The 14,335-nt window shown below is 40.0% G+C and overlaps 1 pseudogene; it reads right to left on the bottom strand.

Annotated features, from left to right (window-relative positions):
- Window positions 1–1,627: 1,627 nt before the first annotated feature.
- LOC127433591 (C3a anaphylatoxin chemotactic receptor-like) lies at window positions 1,628–12,829 on the bottom strand (annotated as a pseudogene).
- Window positions 12,830–14,335: the final 1,506 nt, after the last annotated feature.

Genomic DNA, 14,335 nt, shown 5'->3' on the forward strand with positions numbered 1-14,335 from the left:
AAAAATAGGGACCGGCTGGCCCAGCCGTGGCCTCTTTTCCTTTTTTCTCCCCAACAGGAACAAAATCGCTCAGCTGGGGGCCATATAGGGTCCGTGTTGGGGGGTGTCCCTCCCAAGGGGAGGACACCATAGAGATCACACCCTGCCCGAAGGGAATTGTGTGGAAATATGTCACACGGTCTTACCGAGTCTTGTCGGCAGTGTCTCATGTGAAGAAGTCCCATGGTAGGTCCTACCCCGGGGGAGGAGGAGCTCTACAAACACAGTGACTGGGGGCAGAGGGGCCTCTGCCCAAGGAAGACACGGGTTTACCAATGGGGGAAACCGTTTTGCGGGATATACATCACACGGGGTTACCACGGGCAACCAGCGCATGTGGAGCACCTACCCCAGCACAGGGCCTAGTTAGCACACGTACTGGGCAGGCAGTGAGTTTCTCCATAAACTCGCCTGCCACAGGGCTAAGGAGGAAGGACATCCAGGGTCCACGACTTCGTGAGATCGACTGGGGGTAAAAAGCGCACATCTTCACCTCGGGGAGGGGAAAGGCACTATGCGCAAGTGGTACACCTGGCCAGCTGTCCCGGAACTTACCTGCTCGTACCTGACAACACACACCGGGGCAGGATGTGTTGTATGGTCTCCGTCTTCTTCTTAACCATCGAGAAATGCTGGGCAAAGTCCTCAATAGTGTCACCGAATAGGCCAACCTGGAAGATGGGGGCGTCAAGGAATTGTACCTTGTCAGCCTCCCTCGTCTCGACCAGTTGAGCCATAGGTGGCGCTCCTGGACCACCAGGGTGGACATCGCCTGCCCGAGAGACTGCGCCGTGACCTTCGTCGGTTGCCGAGCGCAACTCCTGAATCAATCCCGGGTCAGGACTACCCTCATGCAGTTCTTTCAACATCTTGGCTTGGTGCACTTGCAGGAGAGCCATGGTGTGCAGGGCGGAGGCGGCCTGTCCAGCGGCACCATAGGCCTTAGCCGCCAGTGACAACGTAAGCCTACAGGCCCTGGACGGGAGTCGCAGATGGTTCCGCCAGGTGGCGGCACTCTGCGGGCACAGGTGCACCGCAACTGCCTGATCCACCTGGGGATTTGTCGAGTACCCCCTGGCAGCCCCGCTGTCGAGGGTAGTGAGAGCGGAGGAGCCCAAAAATTGGGTCCAGGCAGTAAAAGTTGCCCACCACGATCTCGTGAGCTCGTTATGCACCTCCCGGAAGAAAGGATCTGGGGCGGGGCACGGCCATGAGCGGTGCTCTGGGCCCAGGAACAAATCGTCGAGCCACAAGGGTTCAGGGGGGAGTGGAGGGTTCCACTCCAGTCTGACACTCGCAGCCGCCCGGGCAAGCATGGCCAGGACCCAGGCCGCTACACAGGACAGTCGTGCAAGCAACAGGCTGCGATGATTTTTAGCCCAAACTAGAGTGATCACCTGGATCCAGACTAATCAAACTCAAGATGAAGACACTGGCAAACATGTTGACATGTATAACCAATGGAAGATTCTTGCACATGACAGATTTAAATGGCTATTGATTGTCTAGAAGAATGTTTGCCACCATAAACAGTATAGTTAAGCAGCACAGGAGGTCTGCAATCACTAGATTTAGGAACCCTGTTGTATTAACGGTCCTCTTCATCTTCATTCCAGCGATGTACACAACAAAGGCATTTCCTGGAACTCTGAGGAGAAATGTCAGATAGTAGAAGATCTGAGAAATCACTCTCATAGAAGTTATCATATCTTTGCTTACATCCAAGAATAAATCATTATCACAGTATAAATAATTGTCACTTGTATAGTTAAAGTCATCGTATGTAAATGTTGGGTTCATTTTGATTGAGCTGATGCTGTCCAAAGTGTCCTGTTTATCCTGTTAATATGAATCATATTGTCAATGTCATAACATGAATCATATTTAAAGTGTTGTCAGAATTTTTTTTTTTTATTGCTGACACCACTGTAAACATACCACATCAGTGCATTTGTAGATGTTTTAACTTTGATTGCAAATGTGCAACCAAATAAATGTAACTTTCAAGTAAAACAAAGCGTTAAAAATCACAAAATTATCTGTTACAGTAACCATATGCATTAACCTCTTTTACTCATACCTGGTGTATGTGTGGTTAAGTATGCACTTTTAAACAAAATATGCAGTCATTTACATATAAATATTGCATTTTCCATGCATACCTTGATTTAATTTTTTACACAGATTTTTTAACTGAGACAAAAATTAAGATATCAAATAAGAGGGTATCAAATATAGTCATTTACTTTATTTACTTACCATGTCAGCTGCTCAAGTGATGATTTTGCAAATGTCCAAATGCAAATGACAGTAAATAACAGTAATGACTTCAACTCTTTTCTGAGAAGTCAATGTTATTTGCAGTCTGTATAACCAGGAGTACGACCATACATTCACTTAATCATGTGTTCCAGTAACTTGCATAATTGTTCCTCTCACAGTCTTGGACTAAAACATTAATGCTAAAATGTATAATGACAATCTGAGACTTTTATGTTTACACTATCACAGCTGTAGCGAGAATATTTTCACATTAACACTATTATGTTGAATATACATTTTCTGTGTGAGTAATATACAATAAATTATCAAGAATTATAATTATGCAGTCATCCAAAGCGACTTACAAATGAGAATAATACAAGCATTGACAGAACTTTAAGTCTTTTTAATAATACTTTGTCAACTAAAATCTAAAAATATGAAATAGTAATGAAACACACTAGAAACACTTGGAAACAATCAGGAGGAGATGATGAACTAAGACAAGAACAGAGAAATCAACTTCAAAATAAAAGACACACCTCCTAGGGAGCTCTACGGGCCATTAGGGGAAGGACCCATACATTGCATAGCCCCCCTTAAATGGGCGGATACTGATGCCCCACACACACACACACTGAGGTAGGCCACGGGAGACCCAGCGGACGATCGAGAGACCAGGGTGGATGACCAGGGGACCAGGGCAGACCAGGCGAATGGCTAAGGGAACAGGTCAGACCAGGCGGACGGCCAGGACACCAGGGTGGACCAGGCGGATGGCCAGGACACCAGGGTGGACCAGGCGGATGGCCAGGGGACCAGGGGTGAACCAGGTGGATGGCCAGGGGACCAGGGTGGACTATGCAGGTGGCCAGAGTGAAAATGACTCCTGCCTAACTTTTGTGCGATTAATCTGTAACATGTCGTGATGCTTATGAGGTATCAAAAAAACAAACACAAACCTGATGATAGTTAACATTCCATGTCACTACGAAAAGATAGGCAGTACATTTTTTTATATTCTGTTTTAATTTCTCTTAATAACATAAAAGGCATGCTAAGAGCTGTAGCCAGGACCCAGGCTGCTACACAGGACAGTGGTGCATGCAGCAGGCTGCAATGATTTTTAGACCAAACTGTTGTGATCACCTGGGTAAATCAATCCAGACTAATCAAGCTCAAAGTGAAGACACTGGCAAACATATTCACATGCATAACCAATGAAAGAATCTTGCACATGAAAGATCCAAATGGCCAGTGATTGTCTAGAAGAATGTTTCCCAGGCTTGTGGCCAGGGGGGACCAGGCGGACGGCCAGAGCGGAGGCAGCAGGTGACTACCAGGGATCCGGCAGACAGCCAGTAGACCAGAGAGAACCTGGCGAGGCAACAGGAGACCACGGGGGATCAGGAGCGGATGCTGGAGGCCATGGGGAATCAGGAGCAGATGCTTGAGACCATGGGGGATCAGGAGTGGACACTGGAGACCAAGGGGTATCAGGAGCGGACACTGGAGACCATGGGGATCAGGAGCGGATGCTGGAGACCATGAGGGATCAGGAGCGGACGCTGGAGACCATGAGGGATCAGGAGCGGACGATTGAGGCAGCAGGTGACAACTGGGAACCTGGCTGATGGCCATGAGAGGCCCATTAGGTGACTCAGAGGTCAGGGCAGATGGGGACTCAGAGACCAAGGCAACAGGGGACTCAGAGGCCAAGGCAACAGGGGACTCAGTGGTCAAGGCAACAGGGGACTCAGTGGTCAAGGCAACAGGGGACTCAGTGGTCAAGGCAGCTGGAGACATAGAGGGCTCAGGGGTCAAGGCAGCTGGAAATGTAGGGGGCTCAGATGTCAGAGCAGCTGGAGATGCAGGGGGCGAAGACGTCAGAGCAGCTGGAGATGCAGGGGGCAAAGACGTCAGAGCAGCTGGAGATGCAGGGGGCAAAGAGGTCAGAGCAGCTGGGGACTCAGAGGTCAGAGCACCTGGAGATGCAGGGGGCGAAGACGTCAGAGTAGCTGGAGATGCAGGGGGCGAAGACGTCAGAGCAGCTGGAGATGCAGAGGGCTCAGAGGCAAAGGCAGCTGGAGAAGCAGAGGGCTCAGAGGCAAAGGCATCTGGAGACGCAGAGGGCTCAGAGGCAAAGGCATCTGGAGACGCAGAGGGCTCAGAGGCAAAGGCATCTGGAGACGCAGAGGGCTCAGAGGCAAAGGCATCTGGAGATGCAGAGGGCTCAGAGGCAAAGGCATCTGGAGATGCAGAGGGCTCAGAAAGTGGGTTGGGGGTGTCAAAATCTCAGCACCAGATAGTTGCTGGTCAGCTTGCACCATGTTTGTAAGAAAATCTCTCAGTGACAGGGAATCGCAGTCCAAGGGTACCATATCTCTTATGGTCCTGTTGAGCCCTTGCCAAAACCCTGTACTGAGAGCTCTCTTACCCAGTTCAGTTGAGAAGCCAATTTCCAGTACTGAAGGCTGTAATCCAGCAAAGGCATGGATCCCTGACAAAGTTGCCCAATTGGTTCAGCTGGGTTCAATGAGGGGTCTTGCATTCTGTAGAGTGTTTAGGGTCTGTCAAGTAGAAGTTCAGAACCCAAGCACAGAATGTTATTTACAATCAAGATAACTAAAAACATAAAGATCAAAACCAACAAGAACAGCACAAAACAAACTAGAACTCGTCAAACATCAGAAACATCAAACACCAGAAACAAACAAATGCAAAACAAGAGAAAGGGAGAACACTTCGGCTATATATATATATATATATATACACACACACACACACACACAGAACTAATGAAACAAACTAGAAACACCTGTAAACTATCAGGAAGGGATGATGAACTAAGACAAGACAAGAATAGACAAATCAACTTCAAAATAAAAGACACACATCCTAGCAATCTCTACTGGCCTTTAGGGGAAGGATCCATAAATTAGACACAGTAAAAGTTGCCATCATTATTTACAAAAATGGCACCTGTTTTGTATGATGGCCCTTTTCAGCACACAACAATGCACTTTCATCAACCTGCTCATTCTGATTCAACAGATATAAATAAATGTAAATAAAACAATGTATAAAAATATAATAAATAACCCAGGAGCTTCACTGTAAAGATTTTTTACTCATATATTCATTCTCTATAGTCCCCATGTTTCAGTGCAAATGTTTTGATAGTATATTTTATAGGCTTTAAATTATTTAATTTTTATTTAATTTTATCAAATTGAAAAGTGTTGGCAAGAATAAGCTGTTTGTTTTATTGTTTTGCATATCAGACATTTTAGATTGCATTATAGGACAATTTTGAAAAGAAATAATATGGCAAAACATTTTTGTGTAAATTGCTAACATGTATTTGGTGTAGAAAATTATTCTGAAGAAAGTATGATTACTAGAGCTGTCAGAAATAACATGTTAATGCATGCAATTAATTAAAAAAGTTTAACGTGTTAATTTTTCTTAATCGCAATTAACGTATTTACCATTAATACAGCATAAACACTTGTGTGAAGGGCGGAACCTTTGTAATGTGTCCACCCAGTGTCATTACACTGATGCGCACTTCACAAACAGACACAGCACTAGAGCCCTTCTACCACGATGAGCCTACAAGCTTAGCATAAAACAGCATAATGCGGCGGTACCATAGACATTCTATGGGGGCGGTACTGTCATAATACTCTCCTATGATAGAGCTGGTTGTTATCTCAGTAAATAAACAAATCCCTGACAGTGCTTCCCTGTCAGTGATAAAATGATGGAGAATTGAGCTCTTAGCGCAGTATGATATACAAAACAAGCCCAGGTGGGACTTGTAAGGTGCATTTTAATTACCACAGAAGCAAGTCAAGTCTTAACTAATCACCAAAACACAGAATGAGACGTTTTTGTCTGAAAGCATAATTCATGATGAGTTCAAAGCACCGTTTGACGCTGGCATTGCCGCCCTGACACGAATCATGAACGCAGCTTCACGATTGCTGTAACAAAGTAGATAGCCACAGTCTGCCGGCAGATTAATATTGAGAAGGATGAGAGTTTAAGAGATTTAATGTGCATTGCAATGAATGTGCAAAGTATGGGGAAACTAGTTCTTTCAATTAGTCAACCTTCCACTTAGACTTTGGGAAACATTTAATGTGACTAGAATTGGTGATATTTTAGAGCATTTCTATCTTTATACTGTGGAAGGCTTTGTTTGGAAAATGTTAATAAAGCATTATACTATTACATATCGTTTTGTTTTCTTTCCTAAGATGGAAATAAATGCATTTTGACAAGAAAATAAGAATATCTAGTGCCAACTTTCAGAACTTTCAAAATTTGCGATTAACTATGGAAAAAAATTATGCGATTAATAGCGAATGTGTGTATATTGTAAAGGAACTGAATAAATGTGGTAATCTGGCAGGTTTTTGAAGGAGCTTTTTAGAAAATTCTCTTGAAATTATCTAAGAAAATTATCTATAATAAAATACAAAGTAGAGCATTTTCACCCAGATTAAAACTAGAACATGGTAAGAATTGTGACATGAATGAATGGACGTTACATTTATATAGCGCTTTTTCGGACACTACACTCAAAGCACTTTACACAGTGAACAGGTGACTCACCTTAACCACCACCAGTGTGCCGCATCCACCTGGATGATGCAACGGCAGCCATAGTGTGCCAGTACACTCACCACACACCAGCTATTTGTGGAGAGGAGAGAGTAGAGTTATAGAGCCAATTAATGGATGGGGATTATTAAGAGGCCATGACTGAGAAGGGCCAATGGGGGGAATTTGGCCAGGACACCGGGGTTACACCCCTACTCTTTACGAGAAGTGCTCTGGGATTTTTAATGACCACAGAGAGTCATGACCTCGGTTTAAAGTCTAATCCGAAGGACGGTGCCTTTTTACAGTATAGTGTCCCCATCACTAGACTGGGGCATTAGGAACTACACAGACCACAGCACCCCCTGCTGGCCTCCCTAACAACTCTTCCAGCAGCAACCTTAGTTTTCCTATGAAAACTATGACTTCTATTGTGCTTTTAGGTTTAGGCAAGGACAGTGTCATATATTCTTAATGCAGATATTATTAGGTAATAATTTAAAATCAATTGAAGATTTTCTAAATAATTTATTTACATCTTTAATTAATTCTGAATTTTGAACAGCATCTCCTAAGAGCCTTCTTTTAAAATAGACCATTTTATTTTGAGTATGTCCTTGTCAGGTCTGTGCTCAAAAAATGAACCACCAGTTAAAGGAGTAGTTCATCTAAAAATGGAAAATGTACTTTTATTCACTCATTTACTCACCCATATGTTGTTCAAAACCCGAATGATGTTACTTTTTCTTGGAACATAAAAATAGATATTCTAGTCCATAAAATAACAGTTTATAGTGAGCAGGAGCTGTAAAGCTTAAAAAAGAACAAATACTATAAAACACTATTAAAGGTTCAGTATAAAGACGTCATAACAGTAGTCCATATGACTTGTGTACTTTATTCCAAGCTCTCTGGGGCCATGCAACAGCTTCGTGTTGTATGGACTAGTTTTATGGTATTTTAATAATGATTTTTTTCCCCTCTTTGGACTTTTGGCATAACTTGAGACTGACCAGCTGACACAATAATGTCATTTTACAGATACATCAATGATGAAAAGGAACTCAAATTCTATTCGTCTTTTATTTGAGACAGCACAAATAAGAAACAAAAGATGACTGAAACTGGCAAATTGCTAGCAATGCAGACAAAGTGTTAGTCTTGTACTGTGTGAACTTAAAAAAAAAAAATGGTCGCATTTAAAAAACGTTTATTCAGAAAATTATAATTTTATCGCCTTTACTATTTTAAAGGACAGAGGACCATAATATTTGTGACCTCAACACCTCCAAAATGGTTTGGTTCCCCCCACCCTAATGTTCAAGACGTGGTTGCGGCCTTTGATTTTTTCCCAAAACACTAAATAGCAACTAAACAACAGTTTGTCTCTATACATGCCAAAATATTCCTAATCCATGAGATTATTGCATTCAATGTCTAAAGGTTGATTTTGAGAGACTTCGATCTAATATTTAATTTTTAAAATGTTGCAAATTTATGTAGCTAATGAGAATCCCTGAAATTATCTAATTATTTTAAGACAAAATACTTATTTGTTGTTTTCAGTTTTGTTCAAGGTGATTAAATCAAACATTTTCAAAAACTGTCCAATAAGTGAAAGGACAGTATTTGAGGTAAAAAAGCCCCCAATAAAACACATTGTGGGGGAAATAGATTTGTTCTGAAAAATGTTCAAAGTGAGCTCACATTGACTAATCCAGATAAGTTACACTTCAGTATTTTCTCAGGCACGTATTGAGTCTAAATAGACGCACAACTTACATAATTTCAATTGTACACTCAAATGACAATAGTCATATCATACTGTTCATGTGTTAAACTTGCTATAGTTTACTTCCATGTTGTTTCTTCATCAAATAGCAATGTCAAATGTAAATCAAGTCAAAGAAATATCATGTATATTACAGTATGTATGTGTACACGCATATGGGACACAGATAATTCACCATTGTTGCACAGAAAATCAACATGATATAGTATTTATTTGTATGAATATGGTACTAATTTCTCTTGTAATAAACAAAGAAATAGATATCCTGTGATAGTAAACTTGTATAGAAATAATCATTGAAAATAAAATTTATGGAAGTGCAGAAACAATTTGTTTTAAATGACAGCGTCTCTAATGACCCTATACACTTTTGTTGCATTTAAACCATTATAAAAAATGTTGTTGTTGCAATTTTTGCATTACACTATTTATAAGAGGTACAGGGGGTGAAATTAGGTCTATGGTCTGTGTTTAACGGTTAAAGCTGAAACCATATGAATTAAAAAGTTTATAGCAGGCCTAATAACAATAAATGCAGTAGCTGTGATATTTGGCAGAAACTCTGGTTATGATGGTAAATGGTCCTAGACAGTATATACGTTTGTGAATAACTTTTAACAGAATGCATAAAACTAGTGTAAAGCTGACTTTCATCTTTGTACTGCTGCACATTATTTATCTGGACTATATAACAAAAGAGTACTCACTTATTTCTGTCCATATTCACTGGATACAGCATACTCTTAACTACAGTCTCTTATTAACTTCTCAACTGTATAGGAACTGATTTTCAGCCGATTTTTCGTGGCTTTGCTGCATGTGGAGCTGCGGGTGCTGAATGAGGAGATGTCGATCTTATTTTGTTATCAAGGGCGACTCATTACTTTGAACTTGCCAACATAATGCATTCTGGGCACTACACTTCTGAACTTGATGTCTTTTCAGTATGATGAGTCACAGTAGTGTATATGGTCACAGCGGTGAGTGAGAATGACAAACTGACTGGCGTTTCGCCGCATGACGAGCATCTGAAAATGACTATGCTGATTCCGTGGAGTGATATTTATCCTGGCGCGGAGAACGTGAAATGATAATGCGGTGGAGTGATATCATCAGGACGGTAATGCAAAGTTTACTTCTGTTCTTTTATAGTTTCCCATACAATGAGAATAGAGCGCAACAGTGCCCGCCCACTTTTTCAGCTGTCTGGTTTACGGAAATATTTTCCCCTTTCATTTCTTCCATAGACTTTTAATAAAATCCTTCATAAAAGAGTTGTAAGCCATGAGTCAAACGAACCAGCTCCGAGGTGAATCACAAAATCACAAACTTTGTTTTGAGGCAAAAGAGCAGTGGCGAATTCTCAGGGCCGGCAAAGCCTTCTGCTGGCCTAACATGCCAAATATATAAATATTTTTCATCCTTTCATTCTCAATGTATTTTTAATCACTTTCCACTCTTAATTAATCTACAAACAAATAGAGAAAAATGTATTCCTTGATGCTTACAAGCAAAGTGTGACAGCTGTTTCACAAATCACATGCCCGAAGCCGAAGCAGCATGTAAATCTGAGCAACACCCCATTAGGCCTTCAGAATTTCTACAGAATCCCTCAACAGTGCAAATGAATGAGCAACTAAAGTCAGATTGTCAGATTCACCAGCCAATCAGATTGATTGATTTGTTCTTGGTGGGTGTGATCTTTAGGATATGTCCCGGTCGAGGCCTTCAAGCTGGCCTTGAGTGACGCAATCACGCTTTAAGTGATGTACGTAATTCAAGAGCGAAGAGCGCGAGATCTTGCTGACGAGTCGGCTGTCATCACTGCCGCTATCGCCACTGAGAAAGAGATCCTTATGGATTTAAAAAAACGAGATGTTCTGCATGACAGTGTGATTGCTTAATTAATTAAACAGGAAAGGAGGACTGATTTTCACTTCAAGTAAATTGGTAAGTGCTTTTTGCATTGTTATATCATCATCAGGAGTTTTCCAAGTGTAAATTAGGCTGCTTGAGCATTCAGTGTCGGATCAAGTTTTGAAAAGTAGTGCTGCGGTCCATTCAACTCGGAAAGTTGGATTTTACAACTTCCTACGAGGAAAAGTGCAATGGATGCATCTTGAAGTCAGAATTACAACTTGTAGGCTCATGCAGAAATTCTCAACTCCAATTTCGCTGAGATTCAGGGGCATGATGTCACACAAACATGTTGACACTCAGGGAGATATACAAAGTAAGTGATAAACATTCACTTTATTAAATAATATCGATAAATGAGTTCTTTTCCACATTACATGATATTAAAGCAGAAACAGCTGTATAAAACATTATAATCTCTTTTGATAATCGTACACCTGAAGCACAAATGCTAGCACTACAGCATTGTTTATCATTTGGGTTGCTAGGAGACATCTCTAATGAGAGTCAAACCCCTTCTAAGCTAATGGGAGCGTTGCAGTTCCGAATATCGGGGAATGGAATGCATTTATGGTCGGAATATCCCACATCCAACTTGAATGGAACTCAGCATAACCGTGTACCCTGACGAAACGAAATTTATTATATTATTAGATAGATTTTTCCAGATATTATAGACCTCCTTGGTAGATTCATATGAAAAATTATGATTTTTAAATGTCTGTTCGGGAGAAGGTCATTTCACAAACAGTTATGCTGCGGTTAAAATTAGGCTCGCTTGAGCATTAAGTGTCATTTCAAGTTCTGGCTTTCATGCGTGGACGTGTTTTTAAAATGTCAGTTGGTATTATTAGTTAGCTGTGACGTAATGTATGATGCCCAAAGGCATAGGGCGTCTTATTCATTGTGAAACTGTGTTTTCTTAATGCATGAATCACACTGAAGGACTAGACTTGAAACGCACGGCCCACCACTGCAAAAGAGTATTTGAAAATCGGACATAAAGACAAAGGTTTAAGGCTGTGTACTTACCGTCTTTCATGAGGGCACAAACTACAATCCCATGAAGCATTGCAAATGATGTCGTTGTATAAAAATGTTGAATGATCATAAAACAATCAGGATTCTAATTTAAATGTTATTCTTGTTACATTTTGTATGTATAAGTCTTTCTATACATCATTCACCCTGCGTGCTTTCAAGTTTTCACATGATAGCTGCATAACAACATTAAAAAGAGAAAATAGAATTAATTTAAAAGCAAATTTATAAAATGACTGAAATAAATGCAGGAAAGCAAAACAGCTGCATTTTATTTATTTTTTTGCAACCGTCTAATAAAAGCATCAGTATTTCATCATAGTTGCACGCAGCTTTTAAACAGCAGCCGTTCAGCACAAAAGAAAGCACACTTTAACAATTCAGTTAATAAAAATATATAACGTTAATATTGTTGTTAATAAAAAAACTCAGAAGCATTACCATATGATTATGACTTTTTAATTTTATTTTATTAAATGTCACAATAATGCCCAAAATCCTTCTCAATATTCTCCATGTTTCAAATGTTTTTGACAAGTGTATTTTACAGGCTGCAAATGTGAATTAAAAATGTATTTCATTCAAATGAAAAAGCAGAGGAGTGGACCAGACACACTTTATACTATTGAAAAGCGCTAGAATAAGCTGCTTGTTTTATTTTATATCTGATGTTTCACTTTTAAAAATATACAATATGTCAAAAGAATTTGTGTACATTTTAAAAATAGTATATGGGTAAATTATCCTGAAGGAAAACTGATTAATCAGAAAAGACACTGAAGAAATTAGTTATCAAACTAATGCAAGCAACAGACTGCGATGATTTTTAGCCCAAACTGGTGTGATCACCTGTGTAAACCGATCCACACTAATCAAACTCAAGATGAAGACACTGGCAAACAAGGTGACATGCATAACCAATGGAAAAATCTTGCACATGACAGATCCATGTTCCCAGTGATCATTAAAGTACAGTATTATATAGATCAGTGTGGAAAAGCAGCACAGGAGGTCTGCAATCTCTAGATTAAGGAACCATATCGTATTAACGGTCCTCTTCATCTTCATTCCAGCGATGTACACAACAAAGACATTTCCTGGAACTCCGAGCAGAAATGTCAGATAGTAGAAGATCTGAGAAATCACTGAGAAGTAATCATTCTCCATCGCTGTGATTGAGCTGATGCTGTCCAAAGCGTCCTGTTTATCCTGTTAATATCACATTACTTGTCAAATGTCACATCATGAGTTATCATTGGGTCAGATGAGATACATATAGGTGGTTATGTACTTTTAAACAAAAATCACATTCATTTGAATCATTTACATGTAAATCACACATTTTCTATTCTAACATTGATATAATATTTCTTTACTGTGTCTGAAATAAAGTGTGAGTTGTCAAATATTTTAACCATTTTCTTAACATTTATTTATCTCATTGGCTGCTCAAGTGATACTGATCAAAGAACAGACAGGAAGACCTCTAAATACTGATTCCCCATGATGAAATTCTGCAGATGTGGTCACAAGATGAGTCTGTAAAAACACATTTCCTCATCTCATTTCCCCTCACAGCCAAACTCAGACTGAAACATAAACACTAGAATGCATTATGATAATCTGAGATGTTATAAGTTTAAACTATCACAGTCATAGTCACATTTACCACGATCAAAGATTATTCAGTACGGCTCATTAACTATAGCACCATTCAAGTCATCCAGAAACTTGTGTGTCATGTTTGATAACCAGGTTAACTTCATCTACCACATCACAAAGACCATCAGGTCATGCAGCTCTACAACACGTGTCCAGAAGACATTTTTATATTCAAAAATTACAATCAATTTTTGCAAGTCTGTATTTAAGGCTGATAGGAACTGTTTGTGTTGATGTGATTAAAAAGAGGAACTTGTTTTACCTTGTTTGCAGCAGTCTGTTTCTCCTGTTTGTATTATTATTATGATTATTATGTTTGTATTCTAGAGAGGACTCTGTTAGCACAATTAAACATTCTGTTGGCTGAAAATATTATTTGGACTAATAATAATCATTTATAATAATAATCATTAATAATAGTCATTTTCCTTACAAAACATTTGAATGTTTAAAGGTCATAAAACAATCAGGAGGATTCTAATATTTAAAAAATAATTATGACACCTTCTATTCACCCTTGAAATTTAAACATAATTTTACAATTCTGTTAATTACTTACAAAGCTTTGAATGATTTTGAAAGCCTGATAAGATATGGTATAACAGCAAGGTCCTTTGCTGTTGTTCTGGGATTGATTTGCACTTTTCGCACCAAACTACGTTCATCTTTAGGAGACAGAATGTGTCTCCTTCCTGAGCGGTATGATGGCTGCATGGTCCCATGGTGTTTACATGTTACAGATGAACGTGGTACCTTCAGGCGTTTGGAAAATGCTCCCTAGAATGAACCAGACTTGTGGAGGTCCACAATTATTTTTTCTGAGGTCTTGGCTGATTTCTTTTGATTTTCCCATGATGTCAGGCAAAGTTAGACCTTAAAATACATCCACTGTTACACCTTCAATTCAGTACACCTCCTATCAGAAGCTAATTGGCTAATTGCCTAAAGGCTTGACATTATTTTCTGGAATTTTCCAAGCTGCTTAAAGGCACAGTTAACTTAGTGTATGTA

The sequence above is a fragment of the Myxocyprinus asiaticus genome, chromosome 43 (assembly GCF_019703515.2).
Source record: "Myxocyprinus asiaticus isolate MX2 ecotype Aquarium Trade chromosome 43, UBuf_Myxa_2, whole genome shotgun sequence".
NCBI lineage: Eukaryota > Metazoa > Chordata > Actinopteri > Cypriniformes > Catostomidae > Myxocyprinus > Myxocyprinus asiaticus.